Here is an 18,086-nt window from a genome sequence, read left to right as displayed (position 1 = left end):
CCTGCAGCAGGCAAAGCCTGTCTCCAGGCACCGGAATGTGCTGGCTGGAGGACCTCGTGCCTTTGGTCTGCCACTACAGCTGGTTCCTTACTCTGTGATAAAGGCTTGGCCTTATTCCTGACAGTTCATGTCTGGATGTCCTGTTTGTTTGTTTTATCTTGGACGTTTCAGTGCCTGATTCCTGACAGATGCTTATTTTTATAGACTTTTTTTGAACTCCTCATTTCTTGAAGTTAAGAAGCTTCATAAAGAAAATTTGACAGTATCAATTTATAATGCAACATCCCAGATGATTGGTTTATTCTTGTATTATTTGAGTGTAACAATTTTTCCTTGTTTCACTTTCTGATTACTAGTTTTGATTAGAAAACTAGAGCTAAATAGCTCACACCTCAGCAGGATCTGACTGCTTCTCTTGTGGCTGTGGACAGAGGATAAAATTACTGATGCCCTTTTGCAGATCTAAATTGTTTTACACGATTATCACTGTATTAGTGACAGGGAGAGAAAAAGTTTTAAACTGTCACTAGATGGCAGTAAAGCAAATCGTTACATCTTAAAGCCTCAGTAAAATTGTGATTCTGCTATTTTAGGCTTTTTCTCGGTCTGACTTCTTTTGGTATGGCATTATTTGCTCTGATAAAAATTGGGGTCCCTAATGGGACTGTCAGTTATTTTGGGTATTTTGTCTTCTATTGAGGGATGTGCTGACAAGCAGTAGCCTTCCTCCTAGACAATAAGAAAAATCTCTATCACTCTTGCTGGTGTTTGTAATTCACAGCTATCCCTTTTCTACCCAGGAGGCACTGAGATCAAAAGGACGAGTGATTTTATGAAAAGATGCATATCTCTCTATCTTATGCAAATAGAAGCCTATTTCCCTGCATTTCAGAGTTCCTTTTAAGTTTGTGTAATTCCTGGTCCTGGTCCCTGGAAAGCTCCCTGCTCTAGGCTCTTCAGGCAAGTGCATTCCCAGATCCTCGGCACGGAGGAGTTGGTGAAACGCCAGTTGTGTTGCCTGAGAGCAGGGTGACTGATGGCTCCGGTGTTCCCATACAGTAACCCTGGGAAGCGCTGTAGGATTCAATGGAGCTGAGGATCAGATCGGTGCTAAACAAGCTTCTCGTGGGCTGTCAGTTACTCCAGGTCCTAAAGGAAACCACTCTAATTTCTGTTAAAAGAGGCTTGTGCCTCTTTGCACCTGTGCCTCTGTCCTTTTAGGTGGATGTTATCACTAAGAGACTGTACAAGTCTGACAACAGGTCAACACATTTTTGTACACAAACAGCCCCAACACTCACCAAAGGTTTGGTCTTCTGCCTTGCATCCAAAAAAGAAATAATACCCAAAGATGTTTTCTGACACTGATGAGAGAGCTGCATATGATCTCAGCCTTGCTTTCGTCTGGGCTCTCCTTTGAGTTTGCATCATTCACTTTCCCATCTGTATCCTGGGGTTTACTGTCGGCAGAGATGGGGCATCCACAGCAGCTTAAGACTGAAGCCCCTGCTCTTTGTGGACCTTACTGGTTTCCTTCCTCACTGCGGACAGCATTCTGTTTTGTATGTACTGTTGTTTGAAGCCACTGGTCCGAGTGCTGGGCTTTAGTCTGTAATTTTGTAGCTGAGCATTGCTGCACGGGACTGACTGCAATCACTTGGACCAGTGATGTGGAAATCACTGCCACAGAAGGCTCTCCCCAGACAGGCATGTATCTTACCACTCTGGGGCATAAAATACAGTCCTCAGTCCCTGATGGGCCCAGTTGTGCCTGTCAGGTTTGATGGTATCAGCACAGCTCCCGTGCTTGCCCTGTAACAGGTCTGCTCAGGTGCAGTTTGCTTATCTCCCCAGTCCATGCAAAACCTCTGCTTGCTGAAGCAGCCCAGCCACTCGGTCACTGTGCTCTGTTCCCCTTTCAGGTGCAGCATGGACAGCAGAAGCAGCAGCAGCCCTTCTCTTACACTTTTCAAGTCAGCACTTCTCATAGCAGATATCCCATATGGGCTTATTGATTCCTGACCAGGGCACTGGCCCTGAGAAGTCCCTGCCACGTGCATCTTCCTGGCTGCTGGAGGTGTGAGAACAGTTAGATTGCCCAGGGAAGTACAGGTCACCCTGAAACCATAGTGGGAGGTTGCTCCTTCTTCTTGCAGACCAATTAGGATCAAGCCCCTGAATGGATGTCTCTGTGTCATCTTATTCCTGATGGATGGTTTTAATGTTAAAACATATTCCAAACAATTCCCAGTAAAGCATGGGCTGGAAAAAGAAATTGAACTGTCCACAATTGCAAACTGTGACAGCTAACCCACATTAGCAGTGCTGGGTATCCTGCCCTGCCAGCACAGCTGAGCTCAGCTGAGAGGCCTCCATGCGTGCATGGGGTGGAGGTTAGAGAAGACACCTGCTGTTGGCTGCCCTAATTATGTGTTACAGACTTTCCCTTATGCTGTTGTAGCTCTGAAGCTTTAATATCTCAAACAGATTTGTGCAGGACAGCAGAGAGGTGCAGGCATAATGGTCCTTGCTGCACAGAATTGGTTGTGTGACCAAATTTCTGGATGCACAGAAACAATCCTGCTTTAGGCTCAGAAGTCCAAAGGTGTTCAGTTTGCCATCAGAGCCTATCAAGCTAAGGAGTTCTGTGACAGAACACATTAAGTAGCGTGGCTTTGTTATTTACACTGGTACGGTGAGAGATCAAGGCTCAACTGAGTCAAACCTGGTGTATCCCTAGGCTCTGAGAGCTCCAGTTCTTCTGATAAAGACCACTGGATTGTAGACTTGAGGAACTAGATGAAGGTCATCACCTATGGAGAGTTCAGAGTTTTTCACATAGGACTATAAAGGTTGGAAAAGACCTCCAAGATCATCTGGTCCAACAGTCCCCCTACTGCCAATGTCACCCACTAAGCCATGTCCCCAGGCACCACGTCCAACCTTTCCTTGAACATCCCCAGGGACGGTGACTCCAGCACCTCCCTGTGCAGCCCGTCTCAGTGCCTGACTGCTCTTTCTGAGAAGAAATTTCTTCTTATTTCCAACCTAAACCTTCCCTGTTGCAACTTGAGGCTGTTCCCTCTAGTCCTATCGCTAGTTACACGTGGGAAGAGGCTGACCCCCAGCTCCCCACAACCTCCTTTCAGGTAACTGTAGAGAACAAGAAGGTCTCCCCTGAGCCTCCTCCAGAATAAAATGTTCTCTTGGAACGGTGAGTGAAGACTGTCTTCTCTTCAAAGAACATTTTAAGGTATTTTGTAATTGTTCACTGATTATGCGCTCCGATAGAGGCTTTTTCACTTGTTTGAACGTGTTATTTCTGTGCTGGATAAGGTTGGTTTTTAACTCTTTGTCCAGTTCTTCACACACTTCTTCTGACCAGTTTCATCCTAACCATGTTTCTCCAAAGTCGTGCCTCACACTTCCATACAAACGTGTTCTGCTTGGATCCTTAGAAGCTGCTCCTTTATTCAGGTAGCTTTTTAAAGCAGAATACTTATTACTTCTTGTCGTTTATATATTTGGTTGGTTGTTTTTTCTATCATTTCCCTAAAGGCTGTCAGCTACAGCAAATACAGGTTAATTACGTGCTGTTTTACAGATGAGGTAATCCGTCACTGCTAATGTTGATAGACTGGTTTATATGCATGACTGATAGAGCCTCAGATGAGAAATGAAGCAATAGGCTGAATGGCATATTTCAGTGTCATACGGGTACAGAATGACTGCATGGTTTTGCTGATGACTAAGGCTTTGAGTTGCCTCACTATTTAAAGAAATTCTGTATCCTCAGATCTAATTATTCTTCCTTCGTCTCTTATTTGCAACTTCTCAAAAATTAGAAAATTCTCTTTGTGAACTTGAATGAATATTCTAGCTCATAGGGCCGTGGAGTTTTAAGTTGTGTTTGTTTATTTAAGCACCTAACTTCTTGGTGTGTCACTCCTTGCCAGTCTGCATTTGTCAGCCTAAAGTCTGGTAAATGGCAGAATTAAAGCAAGCATTAGAAATGTGGGGCAGTTTATTCAATTTGTACTTGGCTGGCTGCAATTATTTTCTTTTCTGTTGCCCATCAGAACCAAATCACTGACAGTTAATTGTAAAGATTTGTGGAAAAAAATACACTGGTGCAGGCTGCAGTGTACTTGTGCACACTGCTTCTGCAAGCTGGCAAGTGGCAGGTACAGAGCCTGTGCACAGGCTCCCTTGGGTATGTCCAGCCACTCCTTGCCTGCCTCGCTTGGGCAAGCCTTAATGTTATTTCTTCTCTTCTCTAGTATTTCTCTGGTATTCCCTTCTGCCGTGCTACTGGCATCAGCGTGAGCGCTGGTGGAGCTCACGTGGTGCGAGGGCACGCGCCAGGCAGACTGCTGCTGCCCATGGCACTGCTGCAGGGAGCTGGATGCTGCTGAGCGCTGCCCGCTGCGTGGGCAGGAGGCACCGGGCACAGGCTGAAGCACGAGGCCGCAGCTGAGCATAAGGAGTCGCTGTTCTGCGGTGAGGGCAGTCAGACGCCTGCACAGGTTGCTCGGAGAAGAGGTGGAGGAAGATGCCCAGCAGTGGGTGCAGCTGCCCCTGCCTGAGCAGGGCCAGCCCCAGGGTCTCTGGGGACCCACCTCGGCTGGTTTCTAATTTGGTGATGGGGAGCTGGGTTGCTCGCTGCTGCCTGCCGGCCAAGGGCTGAGTGAGCAGTGGTGCTGCCGCCAGCTGCCTGCCTGGGCCAGCTGTCACGGGCCGGCCACTGCAGCCTGGGGACTGCTTCGGTGTGGGCTGGCTGGGAGGGGGTTGTAAGCAGCCCTCCTCCGGGAGCCCTCGTTGGGGTTTCGTGCCCCTGGGGGCCTGCTGGCAGAGAGGCGTGCCAGCCGTGTCTGCTGGTTCTCCGTAAAGCAGAAATGCTGCTGCACCTAGCCAACTGGATTGCAAAGAGGCAATAAGAAGGTACAACCGTCTTCAACTGTGCCATCTGCTTAGTCATACCCACAAACAGGAACCAGTGCCTTGGCTCAAAAGGTTTCTTGTCTGCCTCAGTATCTAATAGAAAACCCCCTTCTTGGTTTTCAGGTTCCTCCTTGCACTTCCCCCTCCATCCCAGACTTCTCTCTCACGCGTCTCTGAACAGCAGCACATCCCGTCCCCAGCCCAGCTGTGCTGAAACCTGCTGCCCGTCTGCCTTCAGCCCGTGGCAGAGCTGCATTCTGACCGCCTGTCCTGCCCTACCCAGCGGTCTCCAATAAAAGACAAGCGACAGGAGTGGTTTGAGAGTGGAGCTGTCCCGTGGCAGGCTGTGCCCAGCGCTGTGCTGACACCTGCTCCGGGGGCAGCCGTCCCCTCACATGGCCAGCGGGCACTTCCTTCTCCGCGGTCACTTAGCTCAAGAGTTGGCCCTGAGAAAAATTATCTGTCAGCTATTCTTGTAAACTGCAGAGCTTTCCACTCGCAGTCACTTACTCAAGTTTGGATTTTAGTCTTTCTTAAGCTTTTGTACATGAAAGTAAAAGTACCATGTGTATGTCCAGCCAGTTTCTGTAGCAGAGGACAATTTTGTGCCAAACAGGAACAAAGGTCTGATTCTAAGCCTTGCAGGTGCACATCTCAAATACTGAGAGAGACGTTTTCCTTGGTTTTGGTCAGTGTAACTTTGTGAAGCAGATGTCCTCAGCTCTGCGGGCACTCAGGTCAATTATGCTTCTCTTGGGATTTTTAATCTGCTACACTCGAAAATTGGGAGGGAGGGTGACAAGATTCTAGGCATCAGTTCTTTGGTGGCCACCACTTTGACTGCCATTTCTAAAGCAGCATAGTATGAAGGGTAGTGCTAAAATTTGTTTCTCAGGCTGCAGTTGCTTTACATGAAGATTTAGGAGAGAACTGCCAACAAAGGTACCCCACTGGGCAGCAGGTAAATGGCTGTTGGTGGCAGAGGAGTTAAGTGTTGCAATTATTACTATTATTATTATTTTTTTTATGTGAAAATGAAGAGAGGACAATGCCATGGTTGGCAGAGTTGGGATAATTAATGTTTTTTCAGTATGGCAGCCTCTAATTAGGAAGGAGGAAAGGATTAACCCTGGAATGTTTCCTTTGTTTCTGTCAAGAAGATGCTGCTGATGGTTGCTTCTGGTTGCGCAAAGCCTGCTGATAGTAGAAGCTGTATCGTAGCCCTATTAAGTTGCTTTCTCTGAATCCCTGCTAAGACTCTGCCATGCAGGATGCAGCTTCCGCTGGCTGCGCTCTGAGCAAGGCTTGTTGCGGTGGCAGTCCTGAAGCTGAGCAGCGCAGTCCCAGCCTCTCCCCCAGCACCACCACCGGGTCGCCCTCTGCCTGCCCATCTCTTCTCCTGGTCCCTGTCACAGTCTCCTTTGTTTGTCTGGCATTTGCTTTTCAGCTCCTGAAAAAAACAACCCATCTTTTTGGCTCTCTTAGTGTCTTTGTCCTTGTGTCGGCTGCCTTGGATCCTTCCCCTCACCACACCACACGTCTTAGCTGATCTCTCACATCGTGTCAGCATCTGGATGGCAGTGATGAGTATGAAGCTGGAGACAGTTTCATCCTTTCCCTTCCTGTCAGCAGCTTGTATGTGCTTTTCCTTTCAATTGTCCTTCCTAGGAATCCATGACCATTGTGCTGATAGCTGTGGAAATCTTTTTTTTTTTTTTTCCCCTTCCCCCTCTCTATTAACTTCCCTCATTTCATTTGTGATGGGGTAAGAGGAGGGCCCCCTTTACAGAGTCACAGAATAGGTGAGGTTGGAAAGCAGGTCTGGAGACTGATTGTCTAATCCAAGTCCCTGCTCAGAACAGCCCGGGAGGCTCTTGGCCTGTTTTGCTGCAAGGGCACTTTGCTGGCTCAGGTTCAGCTTGTCCACCAGCTCATTCTCTGCCCAGCTGGGTGCCCCAGCATGTCCCAGTGCTTGGGGCTGTTCCTCAGGGGCAGGACTTTGCATTTCCCTTTGAACTGCAAGAGGTTCTTGCAGCCCATTTCTCCAGCCTGTCCTGGTCCTGCGTGGCAGCGCAGCCCTCTGGCGTATCAGCCGGTCCTCCCAGTCTGGTCACCTGCAAACTTTGTCCCCTTTCCATCCAACTGGATTGCCATTCTTTTGCTGCTTGGAAGATGCAGTTTTTAGTCCCTTGCCAGCTCACGTTTCTAGTCTTCCCTTCCAAGGGGGAGGCCAGAAGCAGGTTCACGTTTACATGTACTTGCCCAGAATAACTTAAACTTTTCCCTCTTTTAATCTCTTCACAAGTCTCTCCCCCAGCCCTTCTATTCCTGTTCTGCTTGTGTTTCTGTGGGCTCTGTTCTTGGCACAACAGGCAGCCTGGAAATTTTTGTCAGTTAATTTCCTTTAATTCCATGGGCTGTTCCTTACTTGTCCTATATACTTTATTATCCTGAAGTCAGTCTTTTAAAAGTTTTTTATAAACACAGCAGTTGAGGCGGTAAGCAGTCTGGTGCTGAAGTTTCAGCAGTTGGTGTTTGGGTGGCCTTGAGCTGCCTCCTGAGGAGCAGGCAGGCGGCTGCTCGGCTCGGTGCCGCGGCAGAGCTGGCGTGGGGAGCTGCTGCCGGGCTGCGCAGGCGGCCTCTGCCTCTTCCCGGTGGAGACCGACTTCGGGCTGCAGCTTCTTGCAGGCTAGGCTTTAAGTGTGGTGATTGGCCTTGTGCAATGAAAAACAGTGAGCTGAGAAACTTAAAACTTTAAAAACAGCCAAGATGATGTCCAGGTCTAGAAACAAGAATGAAGATGTGTGATTGATTGCACTGTACCTTCACCTATTGTAGCTCTGGCTATTGCACACCTGTCTTGTGTCTCAGGTGTACGGGGGATGCTGTGAGAAATCTTGTAGTTAAAAATAAAAGTGCTGGTACATGCGTGTAGGTAATGTCAATCAGTTTTATGTAATTCTAGCCTCACTTTTAGGTATTTTATTTTGCATTGAAACAATTTCTATTATTTTTTAATATGCAATTCTAATTCACATTGCAAAAGGACAAAAAATTTGCATTTACTGTAGTCTGCTGGGTTTTTCTGTGCCTTAGTATGTATTGCTGTGACATGGGACTAACCATGCTAGCTACTTGCAGCACAACCAGTGTTTCAAAAAGGAAGGAAAAGGACGTGGGGATTTTTGGGTATGACTGGGAGAAGTTCAGCCTGTTGCAACCCTGATTTTTCATGAAGTGCTCCCAGCCTGTCTGCCATTCTCAGAAATCAACAGGCTGCAAATCCTGGGCACGGTTTCAGTGTGTGGGACCCAGAGAGCTTTTCTTCGTCGTCTGGCCCAGCTGCTTTGCCAGCTCCCAGCCGTTCCTTGTAGGGGCAGAGGCCGCTGCTGCACAGAAGGTGATACAAGGCCAATTTATAATGCTTCTGATCAGTTGTCACTTCCTTGTGTCAGCAACATTTTCCCCAGTAAAACCAAGAACTTGTAGCATACTGTGATAATGTGTATCTCTTGAGGTTTGTTGTTGGTCAGATGTGGAAGCCTGCTTTTGGTAATGCACTGCCTGGCTTGTTTGTTTTAAAGAAGGTACTGGGGTATTAAATGTTGGGAAGGGTTAAGACAGCTGAAATGTGGGACTCTGCTCACTTCCTCTGGTGCCTTCTTGGCAGTGCCTGGGTTTGTGTCTCTGGCAGCTGCAGCTTGGTCTCCTCGTGGAGCACTGGCGTGTGACAGCAGTGTGGTGATCAGTAGCCACTGGTGTACGTTAGGCACGTTTTCTCTTGGTTCCAGAATTTTAATAAGTATTTCATGCCTTGAGTTTCCTGCTGCAGTCTTACCGCAGGTGCCTGGGCTGGCTTTCCCTGGCACTCATGTGGCTGAAGAGGAGAGGAGAGGAGGCCCTTCTGAACTCTGCTGTGCAAAGCTGAGCTGTGACTCCTTGTAAAAGGAGGTCTCTCCCACCCGTTCCTGCTGGTTGTCTGGGTATCTCCCACCCCAGGCTACGTGCAGCAAGTGTGGCGGGTTCCCTGGCTGAGATGGGCGCTGGGCGAGCGAGGGGCTGCCTTGGCGAACGCAGCCATCGCCACGCAGCCGCCGCCCGGTGCTCGGTGTGGGCCCGGGCGCCTGCCCAGCAGCCGGTGTGGGTGCGTGCCGGCGCAGGCCGGGCTGCGGGCGCGGGTGCCGGGCGAGCTGGTCTCCCTGCTCCTCCCCACCCTGCCCTGGGGAGGCCCCGGCAGCCAGGGCGGCACGGAGGGTGAGACAGCAGGGCCGTGCTGGGAAACAAACCCTCTGCAGGCGGGCAGGGAGGAACCGGCGGCTCGGTGCTGCTGAAAATGCACTGCTCTTTTTCTCACACGCCCCTAACGCAAACAGATGCTTTCTGTCTCTAAAATCCCTTCACGCCCTTCAGCTTCTCTCTCGCGTGCGAGAGCTGATCCTTGTCGTTCCCCACCGTGGGGTTGTCCCCGGCTGGAGGTCCTCCCGCGGAGGCGGCAGCCAGCAGCACAGTGGCCCTGCAGGGCTCCTGGCTGGTGAAGGGGAGTGAGAGCGGGGCCACGGGGAAATGCTGGACGGCTCCCAGCCAGAGAACGGCCGGCAGCTTCCATGCGAGCAGGGCCTGCGCTTCTGGAAGGGAGTTAGTGACCTCGGCCGAGTGTTTCCTGGTTTCTCTTTTAACAGGGAGATTGCAAAATCTTCTTTAAAAGGATGGACTAAAGTATGAAGCCCTATCAGAACAAGACCAAGCGTATGCGATGAGAAGACAAATGGATGTCTGCAGTCCCCGTAGAGCACAAACACTAAGCCATTTTTTAAAATATAAAACAAACTTTTTTAAACCTTCAATTGCACTGCTGTTTTCAGTTGTTCATAGCTAAGAATAATCGCTTCAATCTAAAATACTTGTTAAACGACATAGGTTTTTAAAAGTACCCCATATATTTCCCTAACTTTGAGACTAATCAGACACGTAGTTTGAGTTGCTAGTTCAGAGCTATGTGGTTTTTCCAGTGATCTGGACAAGTTTTAACATGATCCGAGTGAAGTATGAAGGAAGAGAAACCTTTATTCTGTATAATGTAATTAAGAGAATTCACGTATGCTTTCCTTTACTGAAAGAGGCAAAAAGGATAGAATACAAGCATTTCACATCAAATTCAGATGTTATATTTACTGAATCTTACTTGATATGACTTTAAGCCCTGTCAAGACATAAATTATTAAATCCGTGAACCTTCCTGCACTTTGAATAGTATGTTAGAAAGAATAACTAGGAGAAATATATCAATTTTTGCCATTAGGAAAAAGATAACAAGTGACGTTTGCCATTGAATGAATAAAAGATTAGTTAAGTCTCACTATTTAAGACCTTTTCACATTTTTAATGGATCTGATACTCCGCTTATGGTTCCATGTCCTGTTTTCAGCAACTGCATCTTAATTCCCGCTTTATTTTCAGTTAAGGGTGGTTAAGAGCAAGAAGATTTAGAGAACAACTTATCAAATGCTTTTCAGACCATCAAAAATCACTTACCTGCCACCATTGTCGCCTTCCATTTGCCTCTTAGCTGCATCTCGAAAGTGCCTTAGACTCCTCCAGAGTGCATCTTGCAACTAAAATAGTCATGAGAGTATTTCTCGCAATAAGGTACTTAAATAAACCATATCTGGAAGTAAGCTTCTTTGCTTCCAATCGCTTTTTTTTGTGGTACCTGATCAGAGAGGCAAAATTCCCCTGGCCAGGAGCAACTGGAGCAACTGGCTCTCTCATTCCCGGGAATGACTCACATGCCAGGGTAGGCGAGCGCGCTCCCCGCTCACTTCCTGGCTCCAGAGCAGCTCGAGCGCCCAGGACGCAGACGGTGATTCACCTGAGAGGTGGGTTAGTGCCTGCTCAAGGCAGCCGCCGTCCTGCAGGGAGACGTTGCGAGCAGCCTGAAATCATGTTGTACTGCAACCTGCGCAGCCCTGCCTGTGCCTTTCAGTTAGTGCTGTTTTGTCTGCAGGGTGAATGTGAATTTAATGCGATGTGTGTGATGTGATGTGTGTAAACTGAAAACTCTTGTGCTGGGTAGATGCAAATATCTGCTAATGAAGATTATCATGTCAATTATTAATTTGACTATATTTAGACATCTTTAATGTACTTTGAGCGTATTCTCTCTTCTAAATAGCGTGTAGGATGAAAGCAAAATGTGAAGTCTGTAACTAAATATTCCAGCTAAAATGACTAGACTGTCTGTTCACTTCGTCCTTTTTGCTGTCATGGTGCTCTTTGAGATTCTGACTGCGGGCCCGCTGCCTCCTGCAGTCCTACTGCCACTGGTCCTGGGTGTACGCACGTTTAGAGGAAGATAGCCTAGTGCCTTAAGAACATTGAAGTAACCCCAGAAGTAGTTACATCAGGACAAAATTGTGCGTGTGACTGTGTGTCAGTAGAGGATGAAGTTGTTAACCCATTTCTTTAGCCTTCTTGAATAGAAAACAGTTATAAACGATACCCTCTCTCCATTAAATCGACAGGAATAAAAATAATCTTCCCACTGTTAAAGCAGTGGCTGCCAAGTCACATTTATTGGACTTCTTTCTGTTCTGCCTGCATTTCTCCATACACTTTTTTTTTTTTTTCCCTCAAAGCTCTGAGTAGTTGAATCCCCAGCGTTGCTCTTCTAACGCTGGAGGAGGTCTTCTGCACAGGTCCCTTTGACAGCTGCTTGGAGGCCTGGGAGGAGCTGGAGATGGAGCAGGAGCCAGACCTACCAGTTGCTGTCCCCGTGCTGGTGAACTGCTTCCTGACTGCGTGTCCAGGGGGAATCCTGTGATAACTTTCACGTTTCTGCTCTCTGCTCACTAGCAGGCAAACTGTAAAATTCCCTCTTGCCTCGGGACCTCTCCCTTCAATCAGATACAGTCCCTGATCTTAGGAGACTTCTGACATGGCTCATCTTTGAAGACCAGCTTTTGCAAGGCAAAACAGATAATGGAAATGAAGGCAGCAGGAACACGTGTTATGTTTATCATCTGTTTTTAGATTTATTACTAGAAGTTGCAAAACTGATCTCAGGAGATGGATGTTCTAACGTTAAGTGATAGTCGCTATTACAGGCACACGGCTTTTTCTGTAGTTAGGTAGAGGAGCCTTGCCTACATTTCTGCGTCTCTCAGACCTAGCACATGGCTAAGTAGAACAGTGTGTGCCTGCCACCATTTCACCTTCTTTCAACTCTGCCTTGTGTTCCGCAGCTTAGCAGCTCCGTGCCTGTTTTTTGTTTTGTTTTGTTTTGTTTTGTTTTTCCTCTCTCAACTGCTTTTGGGTCTCTAGACCAATGGTGCCTTCTGTTTTCCTTTCGTATGTGGTTTGCCTCCTCACTGGCTTTCGGTCATTTTCCACTCTTCATGTTAGGTGTTCAGATCCAGGTCTTTCTCCTCAGTGGAGCTAGTGTGAAACAGGAGCATGTTCCTGACTGCTGGTCCGGCGTGCTGCTCCCTCCGGCTGAGAAGCTCTCCAGCAGAGAGGGCTGTGGCAGCCACCCCAGGACATGCTGGTAAGTGCTGTCGTCAGTGTCAGTGCAACTCAGGTACAGTACAGCTCGCCGCATGTCCACACAAACAGCCTCATTTCTCAGTATTAGATCTCCCCTGAGGTTTCCTCTCCTGTCTCTGTAAACCACTGTCTTCATGCTCTGCTAAGTGGAGACCCTGTTGGGGGTATGCTGGGGAGCGTACAAGGCAGTTTGTGTTTCTTGCCCTTTTTCCTGTGGCTGAATGGTAAGTGGGAGGCTCCAGAGCTCTGAGAGCACCTGCCTTGGTTTATCATGCTTTGGATGAGTGTTGTACAGCAAGCTCCCTGGTTGGCTTCCAGAACATTCTGGTTTACTTGAGGACAGGGTAATGTGCAAGTTTGGTGCTGATTTGGGGGATGGCCTTGTCTCCTTCCTTTTGAGAATTTGGGGGATTTAATTTGACTAAGTTTATTTGTTTCTTAGCTCTCTTGGGGATTTCTCAGATCTCTTCCTCAGTACTAACTGATGATGCTGGAGTCAGTTCTGATTAGACTCAGATTTGCATCTTACCCTGGCACCACTTTTTCACCGCTGTGGTCTCCTCTCCCTTTATCAGAGTCCAAGGGACCTATAAAGTAGCCTTGTTGCAGCTTAGACCTATTAGTGCCTCTGAGTTTAAGCTCTAACAAGGTGATTTCTCAGTCTTTCCCTCAGGTATTACCAGTGGTGATTTTTAGTCTGTACCTTATGGGGCCTGGTTGTGCAAAGGATTGCAGCTGAGTAACGTCATGGTCTGTGGCTGCTGTTCCATGCACAGATTATCTTCAGGATATCTCAGGTCAGTTTCCACTTGGCACTGCAGGTAGTGCATCCTTTCAAAAAGCTGCTCAGAGAGCAGGCTAGCATGTAAGCGGGTTGCTGTTGGCAGGGTCCTGGAGGCAAGGCACATGCGTGAGGTTCATACTCACGGTCCTGGTCTGCCAAGCTGTGTCTGGACAATTCTCCAGAAGGGAGAGCTGGGTGAAGCTGAGTCCTCGTGCTGGCTTCTCACAGTCTAGGACTTCGCCAGCTTGCTCAGCTGTTAGCTGGTCTCAGGCACAATCCTGTATCCTCATTTCCACACCTGGAAAATTGGCTAGGATTAGGCTCTTCAAAATTCCCATCTTTCAGAAACCTGGCTCTCAAGCTGTGTCTGGCCACTCACCCAGATGCTGATGTGGACACCTACCTGTTGCAGGCCACATAGTCCTTCAAGTTCCTTGAAGAGAAATGCTCTCAGTGTGACGTTTCTGAAGAATGTGGCAGATGTTGCAGGAGAAATCTGCCTCTTGCTTCCATTGGGATTTTTTGCAATAGGTGGTACTATGTTGGGATGTTTGGACAACCCAAAATTCCAGGATCTGAAGTCTCTGCTCCTCTGAGGACCTCTTAGTTTGGGCACTGAACAAAATGCCCGTGATGCGTTGGTCTTGCAGTGTGTGTGCAGCCTGCCTGGCAGCCTGCGCTGCAGCTGCAGGGAGCAATATGCTCCCGTTGGCGAGATTTGTGCTCTTCTTCAGGTGTCTGTAACAGAGGGGTCGTCTCTGGGATCTTAAACAGCTCTGTGGGATATGTCATGAGGGAGAAGGGAAGAGAGTAGAAGAGAAAATAAAAAAGTTTAAAACAGTTTCTCACAGAGATCTGGTAGTTTAATAGGTGGTACCCTGTATTTTTATTTTTCAATATGATGCATTAACTTTCCTGTAAGATCTCTGTGTTTTGATATATCAGCGGAACTTAATGGATTAGAAAGCACTGTCATAGCATCCCGTAGCAGGCTTTTAACTCAGGTGTGTTTTTTGGCAGTCCTCAGACGGGAGCAGGTCTGGACTAGCCAGCACATAAAAAGGAAATGCTACAGAGCTTGTCGTAAAAGCAGCACCGCAGAAATGTGAAGCTGTGGTGTGAAGAAATGCTGAAAGCTAACCTGTAACTTTGCTATTGTTCACATTATTCAAAGGCTGGATGTCCCTTTTTGTATTCTGGTGATTACAGAGCAACTCTCAGATTACCTAAGAGTCAGAACAACTTTATTACAGCAATTACTGTGTTGCTTTATTGTAAAACTCCTTTACTATCACATTTGGTGGTGCAAGCAATGGGTTTATTTTTAAAGCAGATTAGCCACCTGGATAATGCATGAAACTAGCTTTTTTATTTGATAAATAAAAAGGGAGGAAGGGACCTAACTAAAGGATTCATTTTAATAAAGCTCATTTCTTCTTTCTTCATCCTCGAGCTCCTCATGTTCTGTTGATCGGAAGGTGCACGCCATGGCTGGCGGATCCTTTCTGTAGGTGTAAGGCAGTTCTAGAGCCCTCAGTCTTCACATGCACCCTGCTGGCCCTGTGTGATTGTGTGTAGTCATATGGGTAACATCTTGGTTGCTTGGCTTGGCTTCCCAGTTCTTATTCATGATGCAAATTATTTTTTTTGCATTTCTAATTAACTGAGGTAGTGCTGTGAGAGTCTTCTCAGTGCTCAGAGTCATATGAGCATCGTTGGAGAGGGTTGTGCTGTGGTACTGGAGAGTCAGGGCACATACGAAGTGCAAAATTTGTCTTTAGGTGTTCAGGTGTTTATTGTCCCTCTGAGAAGAGGCGGTCTGATGCAAAACCTAAAAGGCTAAAAAGGTGGATATATTAGGGAAAGGTATAATATATTTTCTTAAAAGCAAGCAAAATAAGAAGTACTGTTGGCCTTTGTGGGCCCAAATAACATTGATTTCCTGCAAAACTTGACTGCCTGGTGCCCTGTAGTTCCCTTTTTGGTAACCCAACAACCTGTAGAAAAATTGACAATAAGCATCGATAGTTTTCACGTGAAGCCAGGAGCATGGGAGCCTGGAGTAAAGTTCATTTGTCTGAACAAGTTTTAGGCCTGCTGCCAGCTTTCTAGTTTGTAGGTTGTGTGTTGTTTGTAGTCTGGAGCACAAACAAGCCAAGCAAACGAAAACTTGGAAGTGGAAAGGAAAAGCCTCATTGCGGCCTCATGATGATGATGGACTGTAGTAAGGATGTTCAATGTCACCCGTGTTTGCTCTGTCCTGTACAATAGCTGGACCTAGAAGCACAGGTGTCCCGGTAGCTCCAGGGGCACGAGTGTCAGTACCAATCTTTCCAAATTATGTTGGGAGAAAAATCAGATTTTGAAAAATGGTGACTACCTCTGAATTTGCTGCTTGACTGTATGGAATCACATGCACTCCTCAGCGGCACTGGGGAACTCCGGAGAGCCCAGCCACGCAGCTTCCTGTGCCGTGCTGCTGGTACTCACTGCGGTGGTCCGGGCTGCTGGCTTCCCCGTCTGAGACAAGCCTCTTCCTGAAATCTCTCTCAGTTCGTGTAAGATTTAAAATATTGCTTTAGCCTTTTTTGAACCTGAAAAAAGAAGAGACCTAAACTTTGAGATATTCTAACTGTTACCATTCTTACTTCTGTCTGGAGGCAGGGGTCTAAAAACTGACGGAAAAGAAGTGCAAGATCCCAAATGTTAGAATTTAGGGGACTTTTCCTGAAAACGATATCCTTGCAGTCAGCTGGCATTTCTCTGTGGCAGATTTTGGTAAATCTGTCTCCCCTTTACCTGAGATGCTACTGCTGAGAAACAGATGATTAAGACTCCTCTGAAACCTTTGGCACACCCCGTGTTTAAGGAGCACCTCATCCCATTTTGGTTACACCCACCCCTACATACAGGCTCTTGGTGCTTAACTGCGTGTGCTGCCAGGCTGGGTTTGTGCACAGTGTGAAATAGGCATGTTGTGATCCAGGCAGTAGAAATGAGAAGGTTTGTGCTAGGTTCTGCCCTAGTGTACCCAAAGCTCAGGAACGCAGATTTCCTTGGGAGGTTGCCTGCTTGAATATCGCAGCTAATGTAAAAGCTGTCTTCCCCCATTGCTGAGCTTCAGCCACAACATTAATTGCCGTGTGTGTCAGCAGGCTTAGTGGAACATTTTCAGACTCCTCTGTGCATTTCTTCATGCAGTTGCTACAGTAGTATTTTAATAACTAAGAATTTAATATATTTGCTTTAACTAAAGTAGCCAAATTAATCCTGTTAAACACTGCATGTGTGTGGGAGAGAAGACTTAATTCCTGAGTAGCATTTAATCCTGAGAGGAAGACACTGTTTGAGAGAACACTGATTTATGGAGAAGTTCAGAACCAGTTGGAAGCTGACTGGGGTTTAGTTCAGTTTCCAGTTGTGAGAGGGTGTTATACTTATGGAAAGTATGTAACGCGCCTAGTAGAGAAGATACAGAGTTGAAATTGCTAAATAACACATCTACCTGTGTGGCAGAGGCTGGGGAAACCTAAAGGCAGATGTAATTAATACACAGTAGTCTAAACACAGCTCTGAAAAAATCAGGCTGTATGGAGCAAGCTACGTGACTGCATTGGGCTTTTGTAAATATTTAAAGTTATAGAAATAACAAACAAGTAGTAATCAAAGCATCTGGCACACGTGAGAAAGACACAAAGCTAGCAAGAGAGCTCGAGAAGTGAAGTTTGTTGGTAAGGTCCGAGACTGATTCTCAGCCAGGCGCTGGGGACTCTCCCATCTCTGTCCCACAGTGTCACCGAGCAGAAGGGCCACAGGAGGTGAGCGTCCAGGCACAGTGCAGTGGGGCAGGCGAGGTGAAGGCAGTTACAATAATCTGTAGGGATGATGGAAGAGAGCAAGTTGTGGTGCTTTCCCTGAGGCCCCTTCAGCAGTGCCACATTGCCTGAGCAGCGCATGAAGAGGTAGTCCCCGGGTTGTGGGTATGTCAGGGACAAGCAGAGATAGAAGGGGGTTGTTGGAGAAGCCAGAAAGCTTCTGGCTGAAGTCTAAGGTAGTTTTAACAGATTTCAAGTGTATTTTCTAGAATTGGAGTCAATAAATGGTTGGTGTCTCTTTCATGTCTTAAAACAGTGGAATAAATGTCAGGGCTTTGGGTTACAAGCAGTTTCTCTTCAGGCGTGGTAGATTTGGACTTCCCTGGTGGGATGGCTGCTGGAGAGGTGAGTAGCACCACGAGCCAGCTGGAGCTGGTTGTTTGAGTGGGGAGGCAGCGCTGCTTGCTGCCTTTTCTTCTCCGCTCATCAGCTCTGGGAAGGGAGAACACGCGACCGAGGGGAGGCTCCTGGGCACTGCCTGCTGGTGGGCAGTGAGGTAGGGTGCGTGCTGCACAGCTCAGGGCTGCTCTTTGCAGGGAGTTTTGGGTCCTCTGCCGACCAGCCATGGCATATGCTTGGGGGCTGAGGTATTGCAGAACCATGTCCTCCCCAAACATCTCCTCGGAGCTGGAGAGGAAGGATGAGGAAACAGGGTTAGGTGGCAGGAAAGTAATTATGTGTATGAGAGGCGGGGAGGGATGGGAATGGAGCGTGTCCTCCTTCCCTCTGTCAGGTACGGCTCCTCCTCCCCGCCCTACAGCCGGCCAGCTGAGCTGGCACCCAGGGGGGAAATTACAGACATACAAAATCAAGAGCTCTGTGTTTTATTCCCAAATAAAGCTAAATTGTCTTTAGAAGCATCTATCAATAAGATGTTTAAGTGTTAATAAGAAAGGGTTTTTGTTTTTGTTTGTTTAAAGCAGATAGAATTAGTCGGTATCTTG

The 18,086-nt window shown here is 47.4% G+C and overlaps 1 protein-coding gene across 1 annotated transcript in view; it reads left to right on the top strand.

The window, feature by feature from the left end:
* The window catches only part of MED12L (mediator complex subunit 12L), a gene marked incomplete at its 5' end in the record, with an annotated part of 132,282 nt that overhangs the window by 61,889 nt on the left and 52,307 nt on the right, over nt 1-18,086 (top strand). The window lies entirely within an intron of this gene.

This window comes from Netta rufina (assembly GCF_964035555.1).
Source record: "Netta rufina genome assembly, chromosome: 9".
NCBI lineage: Eukaryota > Metazoa > Chordata > Aves > Anseriformes > Anatidae > Netta > Netta rufina.
This window is presented reverse-complemented; position numbering and strand designations above follow the sequence as displayed.